The sequence below is a fragment of the Dromiciops gliroides genome, chromosome 3, assembly GCF_019393635.1.
Source record: "Dromiciops gliroides isolate mDroGli1 chromosome 3, mDroGli1.pri, whole genome shotgun sequence".
NCBI lineage: Eukaryota > Metazoa > Chordata > Mammalia > Microbiotheria > Microbiotheriidae > Dromiciops > Dromiciops gliroides.
This window is the reverse complement of record NC_057863.1, coordinates 492,508,832-492,526,639: the sequence shown is the minus strand read 5'-3', so window position 1 is coordinate 492,526,639 and position 17,808 is coordinate 492,508,832. Positions and strand designations below refer to the sequence as shown.

The 17,808-nt window shown below is 38.3% G+C and overlaps 1 pseudogene; it reads left to right on the top strand.

Annotated features, from left to right (window-relative positions):
- Positions 1-17,808, top strand: part of LOC122747821 — a 94,475-nt pseudogene that overhangs the window by 11,335 nt on the left and 65,332 nt on the right.

The following is a 17,808-nucleotide window of genomic DNA, read 5'->3' as shown; positions in this document are numbered from 1 at the left end:
CTTGGGCCTCTCTACTGGAGGAGCTTTGTTATTAGGCACAAAGAAGCTAGGGGAGGAGGTAGTTATCATGGTTTCACAGGAAGAAAGGACTGGTTGTACTTTCACCTGACGACTCCAATTGCCTTGAGCACTGTTAATCATTTACCTATGTTCCATTCAGAACAGATCCTCATTTAAAGTCCCTGTGTTGAAATCACAGTGGGACCAATATTGTAAACTACATCTCCACTTCCCAATTTAGTTTCCCTTAAGGTGGAAGTGCTTCATCTTGGAAAAAGAGAGAATGACATTCTCTGTATTCCTTTCAGTGATGGTGGGGGACAGAATTGTGGTTAATCCAAAATAAGAATCTTCAGATCATTCTCTTTGGGGAATAATGTGCAGGCAGAGACAAGCTTAGATAACTACAGTAACACTCAGTTTCTCTCCCTGGTCTTTGTACTCTGTTGTCTTGGCTCTGATGTCCACATCTTGAGCTCTAGCTGGATGAGTGTTATTGAGCACTGAAGGAGACTGTCCCAGGTGCAGAGTTTAGGAGCTTGAGGTCAAGAAGTCCCTAAGGTGGGAAGGTTCTTATGACTAACTGCTCACATTTTGATTCTAGGTATGTCCCCTGGAACCTCCATGAACCTGAAAGAGGGAAGTTTAATTTCACTGGAAACCTGTATCTGGAGTATGTGCTGATGGCCAAGTAGCCCTGAGACTGGGAGGCAGAGGAATGATTGTAATGGGAATGGGGAGTGGGTAGAGAGTGCAGTCTTCCCTTAGTCTTTGAAAAAAAAAATGGACATCATGTCTGGGTTTTATTGAAAGGCTGAGAACTTCTGTTCCTTGGATCCAAACCCAAGTGTTAGCACTCTCAGTGAGTGAGTCCTGTTGCTCTATGTGGGACTTTGACCTCTGTTTTTGTTACCACTAGAATCTAAAGAAACTGCTTAAGAATCTAGAATTTTGCAGCCTTTGTCAAGTTGTGGGGACCCTGCCATTTTGGCTAGCAAATTTGTAAGATGGGGAAGATTTGGGTTTCACCATTTTAGTGTCCTAGAACCCCCTTCGTGAACCTTGCTCCTCCTTTGTTCAGGCCTCTTGCCTCTTAGTAACCGATAGATTCCTCTGTTCTGGCTTCCTCTTCAGAAATATCTGGATTTCTGCTTTCTTCTAACTGAAAGAGTTTAATCAGAGGAGTACCTGGACAGCATGATAACCCACTATCTCTAAGAGCCCTCATCCCCATTTCTCAACCTCTTTCAGCTCAGCCTTTTGGAATTCTGCCGCTGATACTCTCTCCTTCTCTAGGGCCTTTGTCCAGATGGCAGCAGATCTTGGGTTGTGGGTGATTCTGCGTCCTGGCCCCTACATCTGCAGTGAGTGGGACCTTGGGGGCTTGCCCAGGTAAGGTGATGTGAATGGTATAGGACAGTGATTCCAGATGTTCCATTAACTTGTCCAAGATGTAAACCACAGACGTGTGCCTTATTTTAAAAAGTTATTTTAATCTGTAGTGTACCCTTTACATCAGAAAGCAACAAATGAAACCTGAAATAATGAGCATTGTCCAAACAAATCTACATGATGTTGCCATGACTGTGATGTTCAGGGTGGATATGTATGAAACCTTTTGCTCCTAGATAATGAGCAACTTTGGGTATTTGACTTAATTTCTCAAGAATTCCCCTTTCCAGTCTATAAAAGAAGAATAATCATAACTGTCCTAAATATTTCCCAAGGACCTTTGAAAGATAAAATATGAGAAAGAAACATAAGAGCCTTGAAAAGCAACAGACGAAATATTATGCAGGTGATTATAACCACTAAGCTTCATTGTTTTTTGAAGCCTAGGTGCTCACTGTGTGTGTGTGTGTGTGTGTGTGTTAGGCTGTTGGGAGGGAAAGAGTGAGACTATTTGGTAAGAGGATTAGAGATTCTGGCAGGAGCATAAAACCTCAGAGCTTAAAAATCAGGTGATCTAGTTCAACCCATACCTTTGTCCCATATCATCTCATGCAGGTGAATTTCTCAGAGAACATTACACTTTAAAAGAGTTTTCTTGGTTTTCTCTTCTCTGAGAGCTTCCTTAAAATCTTTATCTCTCAGGATTTAGATGTTATAGATGAAATGACAGATAAGACCAGTTTGATGTGAAGTAGAGATCTAGAGGAGGATCATTTAATGGATATTAAGTTGGAGAAAGCTACTGTCTCCTATCACATCTTGATTGCATTCCTATGTAATTGAGTACATAGTTCTTTATGAGCAGTATGAGAATGCAAAGATGGGGGTGACTGACAACTCAACACAACTCTTATCTAGGGGCCCATTGCATTTGATTCATGTTTACTTGTGCCTACATCTGATTGATCATTCACTTTCCATCCCGTTCTGGCACACTGTGTCCTAACCTTAGCAATTTAATTGAATCTCCTAAAAATATAATAAAATGCATTCATCCAGGGTAGTATTACAGAAGCTGAAAACATCTCAATTCTCTTCATCCTCCAGAGATGAACCTTACTTCTGCTGCCTCCCACTACAGAGTGAAAAACCCAGAAAGGTCATGGGCTTAATGCAAACCTTTCTGCCAGACTTGGGAGGGATGGTTTGGGTAACTCCCTACATTCAACTTTGGCTGGGATCTAGGACTCCTCCCTTGGCTTCCAGGACTGTAGAGACTCCTCCACTGCTGACTGGCCAGCCTTCTACCCTATTTAGCTAACTTAGTCCTTGGCTCTTGGCCATGTATGTTTGGATCAGTTCCCCATATGGAAAATGTATATCTTGAATATCTTATTTTTATCAGTACTATTGATGCAGGTATTGTCTATTCCTTATTTGACAGTTTTTCTTTTTATTTCATATTAATTCGAGTGACCACCTTTTGAAAGGGTTATAGAGGGGGTTCTTTTTTAAATACAGGTTATACTAAATGGCCTCTCAAGTCTTTTTATTGTTGTGATGTTAGTCTGAGTGGGATTTATACAGGAATGCAAGATTGGTTCAATTTTAGGAAAAATATCTCCATATAAATAACCAAACCAACAGAAATCATATGATTATATCAATAAATGCTGAAGAAGCTTTTGGCAAAATATAGTAGCCATTCCTATTAAAAACACCAGAGAGCATAGGATTAAAGGGGGCATTCCTTAAAATGATAAGCAGTATCTATCTAGAACCATCAGCAAGCATTATAATGGACATAAGCTATAAGTCTTCTCAGTAAGATCTCGAGTGAAGCAAGGATGCCTATCATCACCACTATTATTCAATATTGTACTGGAAATGCTACCATAAAAGAAGACAAGGAAATTGAAGTAATAACAATAGCCAATGACAGAACAAAACTATCACTCTGAAGATATGATGGTGTACTTATAGAATCTTAGAGAATCAACTGAAAAACTACTTGAAATTATTAGCAACTTTGGCAAGATTGCAGGATATAAAATAAACCCACATAAATCATCATCATTTCTATATATGACTAAGAAAGCTCAGCAATAAGAGATAGAAAGAGAAATTCTATTGAAAATAACTGTAAACAATATAAAATACTTGGGAGGCTAGCTGCCGAGACAAACCCAGGAACTATATGAGCACAATTACAAAACACTTTTCCACACAAATAAAGTCAGATCTAAACAATTGGAAACATATTGTTTAGGTATGGGTAGATCCAACCAATATAATAAAAATGACGATTCTACCTAAAGCAATGTACAGTGCCATACCAATTGGACTACCAAAAATTATTTTATAGAGCTAGAAAAAAATAACAAATTAATCTGGAATGATGAAAGGTCAAGAATATCAAGGGAATCAATGAAAAATAAAAGGGAAAGTGGTCTCGCAATACTAGATCTCAAACTATATTATAAAGTGGTAATCATCAAGGCTATCTGGTAATGACTAAGAAATAGAGTGGTGGATTGGTGGAATAGATTATGTTCACAATACATTGTAGTAAATGACCATAGTAATCTAGTGTTTGATAAACCCAAAGATTCTAACCTCTGAGATAAGAACTCACTATTTGACAAAAACTGCTGGCAAAACTGGAAAACAATAGGACATAACTAGGAATAGACCAACATCTCACACTATATACCAAGACAAGGTCAAAATGGGTATGATTAAGATGTAAAGAATGATACCATAAGCAAATTAGAAGAGCAAGGAATAGTTTACCTGTAAGATATATGGAAAAAGAAAGAATTCATGACCAAATGAGATAGAGATCGTTATGAAATGTAAAATAGATAATTTTGATTATATTAAATTAAAAAGGTTTTGCACAAACAAAACCAATGCAACCAAGATTAGAAGGAAAGCAGAAAGCTGGGAAATATAATCTTTATAGAAAATTTTTCTGATAAAGCCTTCATTTCTCAGATATATAGAGAACTGAGTCAAATTCGTAAGAATACAAACTATTCCCCAATTGATAAATGGTCAAAGGATATGAACAGGCAGTTTTCAGATGAAGAAATCAAAGCTATCTATAGCCACAAGAAGATGTCCTCTAAATCAGTTTTTTTTTTAATTTTTTTTTTTTTGCAGGGCAATGAGGGTTAAGTGACTTGCCCAGGGTCACACAGCTAGTTAAGTGTCAAGTGTCTAAGGCTGGATTTGAACTCAGGTCCTCCTGAATCCAAGGCCAGTGCTTTATCCACTGCGCCACCTAGCTGCCCCCAAACAATTATAAATTATACACATTAGTATTTTTTTTTTTTTAGTGAGGCAATTGGGGTTGTGACTTGCCCAGGGTCAGACAGCTAGTAAGTGTTAAGTGTCTGAGGCCGGATTTGAACTCAGGTACTCCTGACTCCAGGGCCGGTGCTCTATCCACTGCACCATCTAGCTGCCCCTCTAAATCAGTTTTGATTAGAGAAATGCAAACTGGGGGTAGAGCCAAGATGGTGGAGGAAAGGCAGTGACTTGCCTGAGCTCCCCCCAAGACACTTTTAAATACCTTCAAATAATGCCATAAGACAATTCCTGGAGCAGCAGAACCCATAAAAGGGCAGGGTGAAATACTTTTCCAGTCAAAGACAACTTAGAAGGTTCACAGGAAAGGTCTGTAGTACCAGGGTAAGAGTGGAGTGCAGCCCAGCACAGGCTGTGCCAGTGCAGACCCAACCCCAACACAGACCCAGCCCCAGTGAACCAGGCTTCAGGAGCCTTTGTATTAGCTGTAACAGCAGCTGCTTTGGGAACTCAGCCCATGGATGGCGAGAGGGGGTTGAGCAACTCGACTAGGGGAGATTACAGGGGTCTCTTTGCTGGTGTTGATGTGGGGCTCTTGTTTTGCCCATGTTTGGATCTGGGCCACAGTCTTGGGTGGCAGATCCCAGCAAGAGAAGGAGCACAAGAATACCAGAGCTTGCAGCCATAGTGGAGCAGGATTCTGTTCAGGGTTCCAGGTCAGAGAAGCAGGCCTGTGGTTGTCTGCAGACCAGAGCACAGGCCAGGAGAGTGGTGAACATACCTCTCCTTAAATCATACCACTTTGGAAGAACTGAGGACTTACAAATTCCTAGAAGTATCTTGGAGAACAGCTGCTCAAATCCCCTGAAGCTTGGGACAGTGTGCCCTTCACCCTGGAAGCAGTGTCCCACTTTAACAAAGAGGTAAAAGTCAAGAAATAGACTGGGAAAATGAGCAAACAGAAAAAAAAAATGCTGACCCTAGAAAGTTTCTATGGTGATAAGGAAGATCAAAATATGCATAGAAGAAGATAACAAAGTCAAAGCTCCTACATCCAAAGCTTCCAAGAAGAATATGAAATAGTCTCAGGCAATAGAAGGGCTCAAAAAAGACTTTGAAAATCAAGTAAGAGAAGTAGAGGAAAAAATGGAAAGAGAAATGAGAGTGATGCAAGAAAATCATGAAACAAAGGTCAACAGTGTGAAAAGCCAAATTAGCCAAATGGAATAGGAGGTACAAAAACTCTCTGAAGAAAATAAGTCCTTAAAAATTAGGATTGAGCAAATGGAAGCTAATGACTTTATGAGAAATCAAGAAACAATAAAGCAAAACCAAAAGGATAAAAAAATAGAAGGCAATGTGAAATATCTCATTGGAAAAACAACTGACCTGGAAAATAGATCCAGGAGAGATAATTTGAAAATTATTGGAGTATGTGAAAGCCATGAGCCAAAAAAGAGTCTAAACATCATCTTCCAAGACATTGTCAGGGAAAATTGCCCTGATATTCTAGAAGCAGAAAGTAAATAGAAATGAAAAGAATCCACTCATCTTCTCCTGAAAGAGATCCTAAAATGTAAAATTCCAGGAATATTTTAGCCAAGTTCCAGAGCTCCCAGGTCAAGGAGAAAATATTGCAAGCAGCCAGAAAGAAGCAATTCAAATATTGTGGAGCCACAGTCAGGATAACGTAAGATCTAGCATTTTTTCCATTAAAGGATTGGAGGGCTTGGAACTGGGATTGGAATTTAGGAGGGCAAAGGAACTGGGGTTATAACCAAGAATCACCTACCCAGGAAAACTGAGTCTAATACTTCAGGGGAAAAAATGGAAATTCAGTGAGAGGTATTTCTTCAGGCATTCTTTTTTTTCTTTTTTTTTTAGGCAATGGGGGCTAAGTGACTTGCCCACAGTCACACAGCTAGTAAGTGTCAGGTGTCTGAGGCCAGATTTGAATTCAGGTACTCCTGAATCCATGGCCAGTGCTTTAACCACTGTACCATCTAGCTGCCCCCTCTTCAGGCATTTTTGATGAAAAGACCTGAGCTGAATAGAAAATTTGACTTTCAAATACAAGATCCTAGAGAAGCGTAAAAAGGTAAACAGGAAAAAGAAATCATAAGGGGAAAAAAAGAAATCATAAGGGATATTAAAAGGCTTAACTCTTTACCATCCTACTTGGTGTGATATAATAATGGGATTTAGCAGATACTCAGAGGCCCACCTGGAGATTAATCCAAATTGATTGAATTAAGTAAAAGTGATTGACTTCTGATTAGCCTACTTCAAGTTAACTAGATTTTAAACACATCTGGCTAGCCCTTAAGGCATTCATCTTGGAAGCTAAGAACTTTGAACTCAACTCAAGACCACCTTCAAGTCCAGTGAACAATGGATTTGGATTGATTGATGCCTATCAATCATCTTGAAGCAGTGTGTAAGTACTGCCTCTGTTCTGGACCTATAAGAAGCTTCCATGCTCTGTTTGAAGAGAGTTCCTGATTGAAGCAGGCTCTTGGTGGAGGACTTGAGGAAGAACCAAATCAGGTTGGAATTCTACCATTTTCTTAACTTTCTGAACTCCACATGAATACCTGGTATGCTTTAATAAATGCTTAATGCCCAAAGACTGGTGCTAAAGCTTCTTAATTTAAGGCAACCACACAATTTAGACTTTAAACCTCACAATGAGAAGAAGATACTTGTAACTCATAAGAACTTTCACATTACTAGGGCAGCTTGGTGGAGTATATTTAGATAGAGGGCACAGGTGTGAGTTGAATATGAAGGGATGCTATCTATAAAAAATAAAATTAAGGAGTGAGAAGAATGCACTGGAAGAAAGAGAAAGGGAGAGATGGAATATGGTAAAGTATCTCACATAAAGGAAATTGTAAAAAGCTTATGGAGTGCAGGGGAAGATGGGGGCAGTGCTGGTTAGTGAGTGAACCTTATTTTCATCAGAATTGGCTCAAAGAGGAAATAACACAATAACACACACACACACACACAATTGGGTATAGTAATATATCTTACCCTGCAGGAAGTGCAAATTAAAGCAATTCAGAGGTACCACCTCACACCTATCAGATTGGCTAAAATGACAAAAAAAAGGAAAAAAGAAAAATGATAACTGTTGGAGAGAATGTCAGAAAACTAGGACAGTAATGTCCTATTGGTGGAGTTCTGAAGTTATCCAGCCATTCTGGAGAGCAATTTGGAACTATACCCAAACTGTGTATACCATTTGATCCAGCAATACCACTACTAGGTCTATATTCCTGAGAAATCATAAAAAAGGGTAAATAGTTATAGCAGCCCTTTTCATGGTGGCAAAATATTGGAAATTGAGGGTGCCCATCAATTGGGCAATAGCTGGGCAAGTTGTATATGAATTTAATGAAATGCTATTGTGATGAAATAATGGGATTTCACAGATACTCAAAGAACCCACCTGGAGATTAATCTAAACTGATTGAATCAAGTGAGAGTGATTGACTGCTGATTAGCCTACTTCAAGTTAACTGGATTGTAATCACACCTGGCTATCCCTTAAGAAGGTATTATTCTCAGAAGCCAGACTGTGAACTCAACTTGAGAACACCTTCAAAACCAATGGATTTGGAGGAGGACTTGAGGAAGAACCCAACCAGGCTGGAACTCTAGGCTAGGTAGGACTTCTTTTTCTTCTTTCTGAACTCCATGTGAATACCTATATGCTTTTAATAAATGTTTAATGCCCAAAGACTGGTACTGAAGCTTTTTAATTTAATCACACAATCTAGATTTTAAACATCACACTATTGTGCAATAAGAAATGAGAACAGGCAGATTTCATAAAAACCTGGAAAAACTTGTATGAACTAATGCAAAATGAAATGAGTAGAAACAAGAACATATTTTACGCAGCAATGGCAACCTTGTGTGATGCTCAACTCTGAATGGCAGCTCTTCTCAGCAACACAATGATCCAAGACAATTACAAAGGACTCACAAAGGAAAATGCTATTCACATCCAGAGAAATAACTGATGGACTCAGAATGCAGATTGAAACATAGCATTTTTACTTATTTATTTTTTCATGATTTTTTCTTTTGCTCTGTTTCTTTTTTCACAACTGTGACTAATGGAGATATGTTTTGCATGATAACACAGATATCATTTATATCATATTCTTTATCATTTTAGGAACAGGGAAAGGTAGGGAAGGAAGGAGGGAGAAAAATTTTGTACTCAATCTTGTAAAAATGAATGAATACTAAAAATTATATTTACATATAATTGGAAAAATACTATTAAATGAAAAAATGAGTTAAGGGAGGCTCAGCTTGAGCCTTAATTCCCTGATTAAGGGGTTCTTAAACTGTGAGGAGGGGAGATGTCTGTGGATAGACTTCAAAAGATCTATGACCATGGATGGGAAAAATCTTTTACATCTTTATTTTCACTCATCTAGAATTGGTTTTTAACTTTTCCTTCAATTACGAATTTTTAAAAACCCCATTATCCTTAGAAGGGGTTCATAGGCTTCGCTAGTGACTATCAAAGAGATCTTTGACATAAAAGGTAAAAAAAAATCCATTGTTTTAAGGAGAAACTAACCTATGAAAAACTAAGTAACATTAAGTGCCTTGATGGGGAATCTGGTAGGTAATATTTCTCCCACTACATCATTCCCTGAGAATTACAGAATATGCTGAATAGGAGTTTCCCCTAAAACTTACCTGAGAAACAGTCATTCCAGTCTTTACTTAAATACCTATAGTGAGGGGAAATGCATGACCCAATCTCTCCTAAAATCTATTCCACTTTGGATATCTGTGGTTCAGGGGTTCTTCGGTTTTGTTTGTTTGGTTTTTTTGCCTTGTGAACCCTCTTGTCAGCCAGTGAATCCTATGGATTCCTCAGAATCATGTTTTTAAATGAATAAAATAAAAATACATTAAGATAATATAAAACATACATAAAACACAGGATTATAAAGATGATCAATCATATTTAAGTAGTTATATGTTAAAAAAGTCAACAGCCCCCACATTAAGAACCCCTTCTCTAATTGATAAGTTTTTACTTAAAACACTCTTGAATCAACCTTTCCACCCTTCATTGTTATTTTTTTAATTAAAAATTTTTCCAATGAATAAAACATATTTTCTTTCCCTCTGCCCTCTCCAGTTTTGGAGAAGAAAAGGGAAAAAAAATCCTTGTAACATGTGCATGGTCAAGTGACACAAATTCCCACATTGGATATGTCTAAAAATATGCCTTAATCTTATCTCTGACTCCATCAACTTATCTCTCAGGAGGTAGGTGATATATTTCATCATCTCTGAAATTCTGGTTGGTTATTGAATTGGTCCAAGTTAAGTCTTTGAAAGCTACTTTTCTTTATGATGTTGTTACTGTACAAGCTGTTCTCCTAGCTCTGTTCATTCACATATATTTCCCCAGGTTACTTGGAAACTATCCCTTTTATAGTTTGATCAGCCATTTCCTGATTGGTACTTCCTTATTTTAAAATTCTTTACTACTGCAAAAAAGGTTGTTATATTTTTATACATTTAGAATTTTTTCCTTTTTATTGTAAGTCTGTTTATGAATCAGCCTTTTGACAACTTCTATCTATTGCTTTCTGTTCTACCCTCTAGGGCCAAGCAGAAAAGCCTAATCCCTTATCTCCATGATGATTCTTCAGATTTTAAACACAACTTTCATGTTTTTATACCCACAAGTTTGTTGTTGTTTTTTTTTTTTGTTAGGCTAAACATCCCTTGTTCCTCCAACTAATTTTCCTATGGTGTGATTTTGAGGCCCTTTATTAACTTGGTCACTCTCCTCTATACATACTATAATTTAACAGGGGTCTTTTTGAAATATCACACCCTCTTTTTGCGGTGGCTAAGAACTGGAAATCAAAAGGATACACATCATTTGGGGAATGGCTGACCAAGATGTGGTATATGATGGTGATGGAATATTATTGTGCTAGAAGAAATGATGAGCAGGAGGATTTCAGAAAAATGTGGACTTACACGAACTGATGCATAGTGAAGTAAACAGAAGCAGGAGAATGTTGTACACAGTAACAGCAATATTGTTCGATGAAGAACTATGAATGACTTAATTATTCTCAGCAATACAATGATGCAAGACAATCCCAAAGGACCAATGATGAAGCATACTGTGTACCTCCAAAGAAAGAAGTGATATAAACTCACGACAGACAGAAGCATGATATTTTGTACTTTCTTTCATTTTTTCTTTTATTAACACTTTCTTATACAAAATGACTAATATGGAAATATTTTACATAATTGCAAGTGTGTAATGTATATGTGATTGCTTACCATCTTGGGGGAAAAGACGGGAGGGAGGAAGAGTTTGGAATTTAAAATGTTAAATAAAAATGTTAAAAAATTGGGGAACATAATACTGCAGATTTGGTCCAAACTGAGTAGTGTACAAGTGAAACTATCTGCTTCTTAACCCTAGATACCATACTTTGTGACCATGGGTAATTAATTAACCCCTCTGAGCCTCATAAAATGGGGATAATAATTATATGCCACCTTTCTTGCAGGGTCCATTTTTGTAGACCTTAAAGTGCTCTATCAATGTGGACTTTTATCTTTTCTCTCTTTTCTCCTCTAGCTGATTACTCCAAGATGCCTACATGCAACTGAGAACAATCTACAAGGGCTTCACTAAAGCTGTGGATCTTTATTTTAATCACCTCATTCCCAGGGTGGTCCCACTGCAGGTAAAACAAAATAATACCTTCTCTCCCTTCTACCTTTTTGTCATCCTCAGAGAAATTACTTGTTTTGGTTATTTTCCTGGACTGAACTGGACCTAGATCTTGTTGAGAAAAATACAGTCAGGCTCAAGTTCTGATTGTGGTTGCTTATCTTTCTAAAAGATATAGGCAATTGTCCTCTGGACTGATGTACTTGCCCCTTAAATACCCCTTAAGTGGTATTTAAGTGGAGAAGGAAAGACAAGTGTTTGGATATGATTGCCTATGTGTCTCCCAGGGGCATGGTCTAGAAGAGCTCCCTAGAATTAGGTCTCCATTCAGGTGCTGGAGCTACCAGCCCAAACCTCTTGAAAATGCACAGTGGTAAGCTGCCTTCTAGATTTCTGTGCATATCCCAGAAAGCACACTCAGCCTCCTGAGTTCTTATCTGGTTTTGGTCTTTGCTCAGTTAATCTAGGGTCTAAAATGTAAGGATCATTCATATGATATTTCACAACTGTGTCAAAATTGACTTGTGCCCTCATTTTCCATTAAGATTCTTACCTATTCAAGGGGAAGCTAGTTGGCACAGTGGATAAAGCACCGGCCCTGGATTCAGGAGGACCTGAGTTCAAATCTGGCCTCAGACACTTGACACTTGCTAGCTCTGTGACCCTGGGCAAGTCACTTAACCCTCATTGCCCTGCAAAAAAGATTCTTACCTATTCAGATCCACATTAATCAAAGGAATGCACATCTACTTTATAAATTGAGCTTATTTATGGAATAGAATAATTTAAAAGATTCAATATGAAAACTCTTCACAGCTATACTAAAGACCTGAAAACTTATACTTCTCTCTTCCAGTCTTCAACTAGGCATTCCTAACTCAACTTTTAGGGGAGCATATTCCTGTGTTCCATTTCCATAGTAAATGGTGGAAAGGTGATGTATTGTCTCCACAAAGTCTCCTCTGGCAGACCATTTTTACCTAATCTCCAGCAAAATGTCTTCTGCTCTTGATAGTCATCAAGTAGTCCCCAAAAACTTATGTGGCAATCTTTCTGCCCATGCTGTATCTCTAACTGGCTTGCCATATGTCCTAATTTCATCCTTTGCTGGCATTCTTTTACCAGTAGTACCTGTCAGCTCTGACCTATGGATTCCTAGAAGTGTGGGGGTGAGAGTTGGAGGAAATCCCTTAGATGGTAAGTAGATACACTCCCACATGGTGTACTAGAAGCCTACTGTCTCTGTGGTTTTCCTCCATTATGCCTAGTGTGCCTGGCTATTTGCTTTGTAATGATTGGAATGATGCCACCTCCTGAAGACTTACTGTAGAAAAGCTCCTCCATGAGGAGAAGGCCTCTGAGGGCAAGCCAAACGGTCAAGGTCCTTGGCGTCAGGAAGTGATGTTTGCTCATGGGTACTGTCTATCAAGGCTACCAGCCAATCAACTTGAGGAGCCTCCCATTTCTGTGAGGAGGACACGAAGTAGGAAGCAGACGGTGGTGGAGGGGTTCTGTCTCTTTTGGTTCCTGACCTTGCCATGGTGGGTCAGATGATAGGGTCTCTTAGAAATAGTTAGATTTTTACCTTTCTCTCTGATCCTAATGCTCTTTAATAAATACTTAAACACTTAAATACTCTTGCTAAAGCTTATAATTTATTGGCGACCACTCATTAGATTTTAGATGGTACAGCTAGAATTTTAGACCCTTACAGATGTCGACCACAAAGGGACTCTATCATCTGATAAGCCAGCCTCAGACACTTGACACTTAACTAGCTGTGTGACCCTAGGCAAGTCACTTTACCCTCATTGCCCTGCAAAAAAAAAATTGACATACTAAACAATTGGAAAAATATTAATTGCTCATGTGTAGGCTGAGCCAATATAATAAAGATGATAATTTTCTCTATACTAATTTACTTATTCAATGACATAACCCTCAAACTATCAAAATATTATTTGATAGAGCTAGAAAAAAGCACAACAAAATTCATCTGGAAGAACAAAAGGTCAAGAATATAAAGGAAATAGGGGAAGCTAGGTGGCACAGTGGATAGAGCACCAGCCCTGGAGTCAGGAGTACCTCAGTTCAAATCCGGCCTCAGACACTTAACATTTATTAGCTGTGTGACCCTTGGCAAGTCACTTAACTCCAATTGCCTCACTAAAAAAAAATAATGATAATAAAATAATATAAAGGAAATAAATAAAAACAAATGTGAAGGAAGGTGGCCTAGCAATACCAGATTTCAAACTATATTATAAAGCAGTAATCATCAAAACTATTTGGTAATGGCTAAGAAAGAGTGGTAGATCAGTGGAATAGATTAGGTACACAAGGCACAGTAGTAAATGACCATAGCAACCTACTATCTGATAAGCCCAAATACCCCAGCTTTTGGGACAAAGACTCACTATTTGATAAAAATTCCTGGGAATACTGGAAAATAGTATGGCAGAAAGTAGGTATAGACTATCATCTTACACCATACTAAGATAAAGTCAAAATGGGTACATGATTTAAACATAAAGGTTGCTACCATAAGCAAATTAGGAGAGCAAGGAATAGTTTACCTGTCAGATGTATGAAGAAAGGAAACATTTATGACCAAACTATAGATAGAGAACATTATGCGATGTAAAATGGATAATTTTGATTACATGAAATTAAAAAGATTTTTCACAAACAAATCCAATGCAGCAAGATTAGTAGGACAGCAGGGAACTGGGAAAATTTTTTTATAGCAAGTTTCTCTGATAAAGGTCTTATTTCTCAAATTATTACAGAGAATTGAGTCAAATTTATAAGAATACAAGTCATTCCCCAATTGATAAATGGTCAAAGGTTATAAACAGGTAGTTTTCAGACAAAGAAATTAAAGCTATCTATAAGCATATGAAGAAATGCCCTAAATCACTTTTTTTTTGTTGGGGCAATGAGGGTTAAGTGACTTGCCCAGGGTCACACAGCTAGTAATTGTCAAGCGTCTGAGGCTGGATTTGAACTCCTGAATCCAGGGTCGGTGCTTTATCCACTGCGTCACCTAGCTGCCCCTCTAAATCACTTTTGATTAGAAAAATGCAAATTAAATAAACTCTGAGGTATCACCTCATACCTATTAGATTGACTATCATGACAAAAAAAATTAATGTTGGAGAGGATGTAGGAAAATTAGTACATTAATACATTGTTCGTGGAGCTGTGAACTGATCCAACCATTTGGGACTATACCTAAAGGGCTATCAAACTGTGCATACACTTTGATCCAGAAATGCCACTACTAGATCTATATCCCAAAGAGATAAAAACGGGGGGGGGGGGGAAAGCTACTTGTGCAAAAATATTGATAACTCTTTTTGTAGTGACTAAGAATTAGAAATGAGAGTATGTCCATCAATTGCTGGAATGGATAAACTGTGGAATATGGAATACTTTTGTAATGGACTACTATTGTGCTATAAGAAATGATGAGCAGGCTGACTTCAGAAAAATCTGGACTTACACAAACTGATGCAAAGTGAAGTGAACCAGGAAAACATTGCACACAGTAAGAGTGAGATGGTATGGTGAGGAACTGTGAATGATTTAGCTATTCTCAGCATGACTCTTGCAAAGATGATTTTACTCACCCTTGGTACATAGAATGTTCACATGCTTACAGACAAGAAATCTGTAGATCTGAAAGACAAACAGCTCTTGTGAGAAAACTTAGCAGATAACAGCTCTGAGTGAAACAAGGCTGGCAAATGAAGGCCAGCTTGCCAGACTTGAAGCTGGAGACACCTTTTTCTGGAGTGGTCCCAGTGATGGGGATCATTATGAAGTAGGCTTAGGTTTTACAGTCAAAAGCTAATCTAGTTAACTGGCTTGTATGCCTCCCAAAAGAATCGAATGACAGGCTCGTGACATGTGATTGCCACTTAAAAGAAAGTGCCATGCCACCATCATCAGTGCCTATATTCCCACCATGATGAACCCTCATGAGGTCCAAGAAAAAATTTATGAAGACCTGGAGACCCTCATCATCAGTATGCCAAAAGAAGACAAGCTTGTAATTCTGGGTGACTTTAATGTCAGATCCGGCACAGACTATCAGACATGGCAGGGAGTCCTTGGGAAGAATGGAGTTGGAAACAACAACAGCAGTGGTCACTTACTTGTGCATTTCATGACCTCATCACCAACACTGTCTTCTGTTTACCTAAATGCATTAGACTTCTGTGGCTGCACTCTTAGAGCCAACATTGATGATCATTACAATAAGGGAAATGTACTTAGTGGGCTTGACCTTTTCTTGGTGAAACCTCACTGGCCCTTTGTCATCACCCTTTTCTTGTTCAGATATTCACTACCCATACTTCTTATTCTAGAATCTTTCAAGGGCCTCCAGTTTTCAGCCTTTATTCTGTGAGGCAACCTGGGCAAAGGGTTAAAATGCTGGACTTGGAAATAGAAAGACTGGTCTGAATCTTGCTTCTGAAATTTAGTACATGTGCAACCATGGGCATGTCACTTAACTTAATCTGGGCTACAGTTCTCTTATTTTTATAAATGATCTCATTGGTTTTGACTTCTAAGGCCCCTTCCAGCTCTAAGTTTACCACTTTATGATCCTTTTTGAAAGTTGGGGTGATATTTGCCTTGTCTAGTCTTGCTGCATGTTAGGTGCATGGGTAATTCTTCTTTCATCATACTATGAAATTGAAAATGGATTTTTTCTATCCTATTTTGTTAACACTTAAGATAGCATAGATTTAATATTCTCCTTCACAGTATGTGCCTAAATTTGCTCTTCCAAGTCCACTCAGGTCACTTGGGTCATGATTTTACTGATTCTTCTCTTGTGACTTATAGTTCCACCTTTCCACCTTCCACCATTAATTACTGTTGACCCATTGTAACTTCACTCATCACCCACTTTCTAGTAAAACTTAATTCACCTAAAGGTCAATCTCATCAGTCTAAACTATTGTACTAAAGGTTAAGTGTATCAATTTAAAACTGTTGTAACAACTCTAATCCATTGCCTGAGGACTATTCCCATTACCTGAGACCTGATATCATCTCCTAATGATGGAATAAGATGGGATGATGTTTATCTGACCACATCATTGAAATGCCAAGCTAATCAGAAGGAGACACACCCATGCCACTTGAGATTTTGCTTTGTCATCTTATTAATTATTATTATTATTTTTAGTGAGGCAATTGGGGTTAAGTGACTTGCCCAGGGTCACACAGCTAGTAAGTGTTAAGTGTCTGAGGCTGCATTTGAACGCAGGTACTCCTGACTCCGGGGCTGGTGCTCTATCCACTGTGCCATCTAGTTGCCCCATCTTATTAATTATTATAAAAGATCCCATCATCCCTAATGTGGTGTCTTTGATTATGGAGAGAGACCATTCTGCTAGTGTTATTAAGAAATCTGTCACATTTGGAACTTTGTCTCTCTGAATTTCTATGGAAACACTACCTACCAATTAAAGGCAAGAATTTGAGAAGAGAGAGACATATTTGAGAAGTGAATGGATAGTTAAGAACTTGGTGTCTGAGAATGAGATTTGGGATTATGGCTTATAGTTGAAGATATATATGAATGGCAAACTCCTGGTCTGGGTTGCAGTGAACCATTTTTGACTTTTAGCCAAAGCATAATAGATTTTGTTCCAGCTAACTATTTTAACTCTGTGTGAATCTTTATATTTCATGTGTGTTTTGTGTGTAACAACATATTATTGGAGTTATTTTATGCTATCTTCTGTTGTGGGTGAAACCATCCCATTCATATTCACAGATATGATTATTGTGTATTGCCTTCCATCCTATTCTCTTAAACTTTTCCCTCTTTTTACTTCCTTTCCCCTCTTTACAAAGAAGAAGAGTGTTTGGGACAAACTGACTCAGTTTACCCAAATAACCCAAGGAGACTACCAAGTCAAGCAGAGACAGATTTATTACATCCTCATGAGGATGGGCAAAACCCAGTTACACATTGAAGTCTTGCAAAGATAGGCCCAATACTCTAGGTTTTTATAGTAATCTTGAAAAGGACTGTCCCCACGTACACCTAGGGTGGATGAGTTCACAATCTAACATCCAATCCTGTCTCACCCAAGGTACGTGCCCAGCTTGTGATCCATGTATGGAGACATGTCCAAGAACAAAGGGGAAAAGGGGAAGGAGTACAAGTCTGAGGAGTGTCAAAGAAAGAGGGAGGCAGAAATCACTCCCTTATCTTACTGAAATTAATCCATGACAGGGACTGGGATTCTGACATGTGAGAGGGGAGTTTTTTATTACAGGCCATAAACTAAGGTGTAGCTGGCATGTAGGAACTAAGCAGAAGTAAAGTA